Below are 8,553 nucleotides of genomic sequence, written 5' to 3'. Positions count from 1 at the left end.
TAGTATTATTTTTTATTGTAAACCTAGATACAAGTGGAATTGGCATTGAGGATGTGAGGGTAAGCTAAACTCGGGGTGATGTCATTTTAACGTCACAAATATGTGATTACCTCTCCTGGAAAGAACAGCAGTTAGCATAGGGTTAAATGTGGGCTTTGCTCCTCCCATTGTTTTCCACACTCACCTATTGTGAGAGATGATCTTGTGATTTGATTGGATGCTTCAGTTCTTGAATGCCCACTGAAGCCTAAATCCTAAGGAAGAAAAGAAAGCCAGGTGAGCCCTAACTGGTTTGGCTCAGTGGATAGAGCGTCAGCCTGCAGACTGAAGGGTCCCAGGTTCGATTCCGGTCAAGGGCATGGACCTTGGTTGCGGGCATGCAGGAGGCAGCTGATGGATGTTTCTCTCTCTTCGATGTTTCTAGCTCTCTATCCCTCTCTTCTTCTTCTCTGTAAACGAATCAATGAAATATATTTTTGTAAAAGAAAGCCAGGTGAGGAGGTGCAATACTTAGCACTTAGTGAAGAGCTACTTAGGGTTCTCAGTGCTCTACACAAATGTGTTCCATCTACCTTGCCCACTACTCTGAGGGGTTGGTGGTTTTCTCCCCATTGCACAGGTGTGGAAAGTGAAGCACAAGCATCTCTGTAAGCATGCAAGAACACTTCTTGCCCTAGTTGGTTTGTCTCAGTGGCTAGAGCATGGGCCTGCGGACCGAAGGGTCCCAGGTTCAATTCTGGACAGGGGCATGATACCTTGGTTGCAAGCTCGATCCCTGGCTCCGGTCAGGGCCTGTGTGGGAGGCAACCAGTCGATGTGTCACTTTCATATCGATGTTTTTCTCTGTCTCTCCCCCTCCCTTCCACTCGCTATAAAAAATCAATGGAAAGAATTCCTTCTTGGGATATATTCCTAGAAGTGATTAGAAACACCAGTGAGAAAGGATATATGCACCCCTATGTTCATAGCAGCACAATTCACCATAGCTAAGATTTGGAAACAGCCTAAATGCCCCTCAGAATATGAGTGGGTTAGAAAACTGTGGTACGTCTACACAGTGGAATACTATGCACCAGTAAAAAAGAAGGCATGGATGGACCTGGAGAGCATTATGCTAAGCGAAATAAGCCAGTCAGAGAAAGGTAAATATCACATGATCTCACTCATTTATGGACTATAATGAACAACATAAACTGATGAACAAAAACAGATCCAGAGACAGAGAAGCCTCCACCAGACCATCAAACCTCAGAGGGAACATAGGTGAGGGTGAGGGTAACAGAGAGAGGTCAACCAAAGTACCTGTATGCATGTATATAAGCCAAACCAATGGACACAGACAACAGGGGGATGAGGGCATAAGTGGAAGGGCCTTGGGGAGATAAGGACACATGTGTAATACCTTAATCAATAAAGATAAAAAAAGAAAAAGAAAATAATAAAAGAAAAAAATTATTTTAAAAAGAATTCCTTTTTTACAGCAGCATAGTACTCCATTGTGTATATGTACCACAGTTTTCTAATCCACTCGTTTGCTGATGGGTACTAACAGCATGAACGGACCTGGAGAGCATTATGCTAAGTGAAATAAGCCAGTCAGAGAAAGATAAATATCACAAGATCTCACTCATTTGTGGAATATAATAAACAACATAAACTGATGAACAAAAATAGATCCAGAGACAGAGAAGCATCGAACAGATTGTACAACCTATGAGGGAAGGTGGGGGGTGGGGGTAAGAGATCAACCAAAGGACTTACATGCATGCATATGAGCAAAACCAATGGACACAGACACCAGGGGAGGTGAGGGCTTGTGTTTGGGGGAGAGGGTGATAGGGAAGAGGTCAATTGGGGGCGGTGGGGAAACTCAGGTAATACTTTAAACAATAAAGAATTTTTAAAAATCAATGGGAAAATATCCTCGGGTGAAGATTAACAGAAACACACACACACACACACACACACACACACACACACACACCACTTCTTATTTCATTCACTAGTGGCTCTTGTCAGACAATATCAACTGCCATGGCAAATAAAAGCCTCTTTGACAATAGTGGAAGTTAGCACTTGAACTTTGGTTGTGACAGACCCAGGAAGGTTTCTGGATGAAAGTGATAAGGCTAACTTCCAAATTTGACTATCAAATTTATGTTTCCCATTTATAAGTGTGAGTTAGCCAGGCCTGTTATTGTGCTTACACAGTGGTCGGCAAACTCATTAGTCAACAGAGCCAAATGTCAACAGTACAAGGATTTAAATTTCTTTTTAAACTTAAACTCCTAACACCACTTTTTCAAAATAGACTCGCCCAAGCCGCGGTATTTTGTGGAAGAGCCACACTCAAGGGGCCAAAGAGCCACATGTGGCTTGCGAGCCTCGGTTTGCCGACCACTGTGCTAACAAATTGATGACAGTGTGCTGTTTATAGCTTCGTGTTCCAAAACAATGTTCCCTAAAGAGGGCAAGGGCAAAATAATAGAGCAAGAGAGGGAGAATGTCCTTGCCTAATGTTTCCCACTTTACTGCACATCAGAATCATCTTGTAAACCTCTCAAATCCCAGGTCACACCTTAGACCAACTAAATCAGAATCTCTAGGCTAGGCTGGGCCTCCTGCATCAATAAAGTCTTAAGTTGCTAGGCAGATATATTAACCAGTATTAGCACCCGTTAATACAAAAGGAATACACAGCCCTAACCGGTTTGGCTCAGTGGATAGAGTGTCAGCCTGCAGACTGAAGGGTCCCAGGTTCGATTCTGATCAAGGGCATGTACCTTGGTTGCAGGCATATACCCAGAAGGGGGTGTACAGGAGGCAGCTGATCGATGTTTCTCTTATCGATGTTTCTAACTCTCTATCCCTCTCCCTTCCTCTCTGTAAAAAATCAATAAAATATATTTTTAAAAGGAATTATAATTTATAATACAACTTAACTATCACAAATCCTTACATGAATTCAATTAGTGTGGTGTGAGAGAAAGAGTCAGAAAATTCCAGTCAGTTCTGCTACTCTATCCTCTCTATGACCTTGGGTAAATTCCAGAACCTTCTTAAGCCTCAGTTTCCTAGCTGTAAAATAAAATCATACTTATCTCAAATCACAGAGGCAGCAATATAGCAAATACAACTTTTCAAACTTTAAAACCTTACTTAAAATGAGAACTTTCTTCATGTTTTTTCATACCTTCCAAGCATGACCAGTCATTGTTTAATCTATAATAAACTAAGGTGACCAGACGTCCCGCTTTTGGTGGGACAATCCAGATTTTTAACAATTTGTCCCACGTCCCTGGGCGTTTTAAAAAAAAGTCCCAATTGCGGAAACCGGTTTGGCTCAGCGGATAGAGCACCGGTCTGCGGACTGAAGGGTCCCAGGTTCTATTCCTCTATTCCGGTCAAGGGTATGTACCTTGGTTACAGGCACATCCTAGGCGGGGGGGGGGGGGGGGGGGGGGGGTGTGCAGAAGGCAGCTGGTCGATGTTTCTACTTCATCTACGTTTCTAATTCTCTAGGCCTCTTCCTTCCTCTCTGTGGAAAATCAATAAAATATATATATTTTTTTTAAAAGTCCCGATTAATTGGGACCCGGGACAAATTGTTAAAAATCGGGACTGTCCCGCCAAAAGCGGGACGTCTGGTCACCTTAACAGTAAGGTAATTAAACTAACCCAGAATCTTTCTTCGATTTTGCTGAGGTCAGTTAGCATTTAAACCACAGCCAGGATTAATTCCTCAGCTATCAGCTCTTCCGTTCATAGCCACTGATGGTTTATACTAGGGGTGTCGAACTCAATCAGAGAAGGGGCCAAAATCTAAAATCCAGCCTAAATCGCAGGCCGAATGGTTTACTGAACAGTCATAAACTGTCATTGTGATGGAAACGCAGCAGAGTGCAGTGATGACAGCGCGGTGCGGGCCACATTGCAAGGCCTGGCGGGACGGATTTGGCCCGCGGGCCTTGTGTTTGACACATGTGGTTTATACACTCTGCGTAAACTATTCAAAAACGAAAGAACCCCACTTGGCCTTCTGATCAACTAGGTCATCTTTACAGTCTTCCTTCTGCCTTGGTTCCCTCCTATAGTGTGTTTTTTGGCAACTTGCTATACAAAAGACAACAACACACTTCTGATGTTATTTTTTCTTAATCACAAAATGGCACCAAGAGGAAATCATGGGCTTGAAAGTCAGTTTAAACAAACAAGAACCCCTACATTCAAATCCCGAGTCTACCATTTAAAAGTATAGGCAATTTACTGAATTTCTCAGCTTCATCTAAGAGATGGCAATACATACACCTACCTACCCAAAACTGTCACAAGGATTCAGAGAGCACACAACCTTTATTCAAAAATGGTAAGATTTACCCAATACAGCATTCCCCAGTGAGTTTGGCAACTGGGTTTCAGCTGCTATCCAAAAGTGGCCAGGCTGCTCCTGCCCGCATGCCGCCACCACAAAGTGGGCCCCACCCCCCAAGGTACCCCACCGACCCACCCTGCCCCTGTCAGCACGGCTCCCAAACTTACCACCCCAACTCCTGGATTGCGGCCTCTCCAGAGCATGTGTTAAGGCGCACTTGACTGTGACCTGGCCGAGGGGGCTGGGTAAACACCCGGAGGCCAGGAATGACGCACAGGGTCCTCCTCAACAGGAGGCTGCAGTGAGCACCATGGCAGAATGCCTCAGGCAACGGACACCTGCACACAGGACAACTGTTATGACACAATGACCCAAAGGTCCTAACCCTAACACCACCCTGTGTCCTTGGAAGACCTGACCACAGACCTCCAACCAGAAAACCTGACCCCAACCCGACCTGATGTCACTGAAAGACCTGACACCTAATCAATCCTGTGCCCCCAGAAAATCTAACCCCACACACAGCTCAATTCCCTGGAAAACCTGATCCCTACGAAATCCTGTGCGTCTAGAAAAACCTGACCCAACCTTACCTGAACACCGGGCCCCTATCCCACCATGCCAGAGGAAGACCTGACCCCGTCCGACCGAACACCCCAAAAGACCTGATCCTGACCTTACCGAATGCCGCCATCTAAAACCTGACCCCGCTCTTACCGAGTGTCCCCATCTACAGACCTGACTCCTCTCCCACAAAACCCCAGGAAGACCCGACCCACCCTTACCTCCCACACGCCCCAGGAAGTCCCGACCCCGCCCTTACCAAGTGCCGCCATCTACAGGCCCGACTCCTCTCCCACACGCCCTGGGCCGACCCGACCCCCGCCCTTACCGAGTGCCGCCATGTAAAGACCCGACTCCTCTCCCACACGCCCCGGGAAGACCCGACCCCGCCCTTACCGAGTGCCGCCATCTACTGACCGGATTCCTCTCCCACACGCCCCAGGAAAACCCAACCCAGACCTTACCAAGTGCCGCCATCTACAGACCTGACTCCTCTCCCACACGCCCCAGGCAGACCCGACCCCGCCCTTACCGAGTGCCGCCATGTAAAGACCCGACTCCTCTCCCACACGCCCCGGGAAGACCCGACCCCGCCCTTACCGAGTGCCGCCATCTACAGAATGGAGTCCTCCCACACGCCCCAGGAAGACCCGACCCCGCCCTTACCGAGTGCCGCCATCTACTGACCGGATTCCTCTCCCACACGCCCCGGGCAGACCCGACCCCGCCCTTGCCGAGTGCCGCCATGTAAAGACCCGACGCCTCTCCCACACGCCCCGGGAAGTCCCGACCCCGCCCTTACCGAGTGCCGCCATCTACTGACCGGACTCCTCTCCCACACGCCCTGGGCCGACCCGACCCCGCCCTTACCGAGTGCCGCCATGTAAAGACCCGACTCCTCTCCCACACGCCCTGGGCCGACCCGACCCCGCCCTTACCGAGTGCCGCCATCTACAGACCGGAGTCCTCCCACACGCCCTGGGCCGACCCGACCCCGCCCTTACCGAGTGCCGCCATCTACAGAATGGAGTCCTCCCACACGCCCCAGGAAGACTCGACCCCGCCCTTACCGAGTGCCGCCATGTAAAGACCCGACTCCTCTCCCACACGCCCCGGGAAGTCCCGACCCCGCCCTTACCGAGTGCCGCCATCTACAGAATGGAGTCCTCCCACACGCCCCAGGAAGACCCGACCCCGCCCTTGCCGAGTGCCGCCATGTAAAGACCCGACGCCTCTCCCACACGCCCCGGGAAGTCCCGACCCCGCCCTTACCGAGTGCCGCCATGTAAAGACCCGACTCCTCTCCCACACGCCCCGGGAAGACCCGACCCCGCCCTTACCGAGTGCCGCCATCTACTGACCGGACTCCTCTCCCACACGCCCTGGGCCGACCCGACCCCGCCCTTACCGAGTGCCGCCATGTAAAGACCCGACTCCTCCCCCACACGCCCCGGGAAGACCCGACCCCGCCCTTACCGAGTGCCGCCATGTAAAGACCCGACGCCTCTCCCACACGCCCCGGGAAGTCCCGACCCCGCCCTTACCGAGTGCCGCCATGTAAAGACCCGACTCCTCTCCCACACGCCCCGGGAAGACCCGACCCCGCCCTTACCGAGTGCCGCCATCTACTGACCGGATTCCTCTCCCACACACCCCGGGCCGACCCGACCCCGCCCTTACCGAGTGCCGCCATCTACAGACCGGATTCCTCTCCCACACGCCCCGGGCAGACCCGACCCCGCCCTTACCGAGTGCCGCCATGTAAAGACCCGACTCCTCCCCCACACGCCCCGGGAAGACCCGACCCCGCCCTTACCGAGTGCCGCCATCTACAGACCGGATTCCTCTCCCACACGCCCTGGGCAGACCCGACCCCGCCCTTGCCGAGTGCCGCCATGTAAAGACCCGACTCCTCTCCCACACGCCCCGGGCAGACCCGACCCCGCCCTTACCGAGTGCCGCCATGTAAAGACCCGACTCCTCTCCCACACGCCCCGGGCAGACCCGACCCCGCCCTTGCCGAGTGCCGCCATCTACAGACCCGACTCCTCTCCCACACGCCCCGGGCAGACCCGACCCCGCCCTTACCGAGTGCCGCCATGTAAAGACCCGACTCCTCTCCCACACGCCCCGGGCAGACCCGACCCCGCCCTTACCGAGTGCCGCCATGTAAAGACCCGACTCCTCTCCCACACGCCCCGGGCAGACCCGACCCCGCCCTTGCCGAGTGCCGCCATCTACAGACCCGACTCCTCTCCCACACGCCCCGGGCAGACCCGACCCCGCCCTTGCCGAGTGCCGCCATCTACAGAATGGAGTCCTCCCACACGCCCCGGGAAGTCCCGACCCCGCCCTTACCGAGTGCCGCCATCTACAGACCGGAGTCCTCCCACACGCCCTGGGAAGACTCGACCCCGCCCTTACCGAGTGCCGCCATGTAAAGACCCGACTCCTCTCCCACACGCCCCGGGCAGACCCGACCCCGCCCTTGCCGAGTGCCGCCATCTACAGAATGGAGTCCTCCCACATGCCCCGGGAAGTCCCGACCCCGCCCTTACCGAGTGCCGCCATCTACAGACCGGAGTCCTCCCACACGCCCCGGGAAGACTCGACCCCGCCCTTACCGAGTGCCGCCATGTAAAGACCCGACTCCTCTCCCACACGCCCCGGGCCGACCCGACCCCGCCCTTACCGAGTGCCGCCATGTAAAGACCCGACTCCTCTCCCACACGCCCTGGGCCGACCCGACCCCGCCCTTACCGAGTGCCGCCATCTACAGACCGGATTCCTCTCCCACACGCCCCGGGCCGACCCGACCCCGCCCTTACCGAGTGCCACAATCTACTGACCGGATTTCTCTCCCACACGCCCCGGGCAGACCCGACCCCGCCCTTACCGAGTGCCGCCATGTAAAGACCCGACTCCTCCCCCACACGCCCCGGGAAGACCCGACCCTGCCCTTACCGAGTGCCGCCATCTACAGACCGGATTCCTCTCCCACACGCCCTGGGCAGACCCGACCCCGCCCTTACCGAGTGCCGCCATGTAAAGACCCGACTCCTCTCCCACACGCCCCGGGCAGACCCGACCCCGCCCTTACCGAGTGCCGCCATGTAAAGACCCGACTCCTCTCCCACACGCCCCGGGCAGACCCGACCCCGCCCTTACCGAGTGCCGCCATGTAAAGACCCGACTCCTCTCCCACACGCCCCGGGCAGACCCGACCCCGCCCTTGCCGAGTGCCGCCATCTACAGAATGGAGTCCTCCCACACGCCCCGGGAAGTCCCAACCCCGCCCTTACCGAGTGCCGCCATCTACAGACCGGATTCCTCTCCCACACGCCCTGGGCCGACCCGACCCCGCCCTTACCGAGTGCCGCCATCTACTGACCGGATTCCTCTCCCACAGGCCCCGGGAAGACCCGACCCCGCCCTTACCGGGTGCTGCCATGTAAAGACCCGACTCCTCTCCCACACGCCCCAGAAGACCTGACTCTTCCTCTATCCTGTCCCCCTCGAAAATCTAACCACACCGCAGGCACACACCTGAAAGTCTTGACCCCACACTCACACACCACCAGAAGACCTGACCCCACCCCCACACACCACCACCATCA

The sequence above is a fragment of the Pipistrellus kuhlii genome, unplaced genomic scaffold (genome assembly GCF_014108245.1).
Source record: "Pipistrellus kuhlii isolate mPipKuh1 unplaced genomic scaffold, mPipKuh1.p scaffold_m20_p_16, whole genome shotgun sequence".
In the NCBI taxonomy this organism is placed as follows: Eukaryota; Metazoa; Chordata; class Mammalia; order Chiroptera; family Vespertilionidae; genus Pipistrellus; species Pipistrellus kuhlii.
This window is presented reverse-complemented; position numbering follows the sequence as displayed.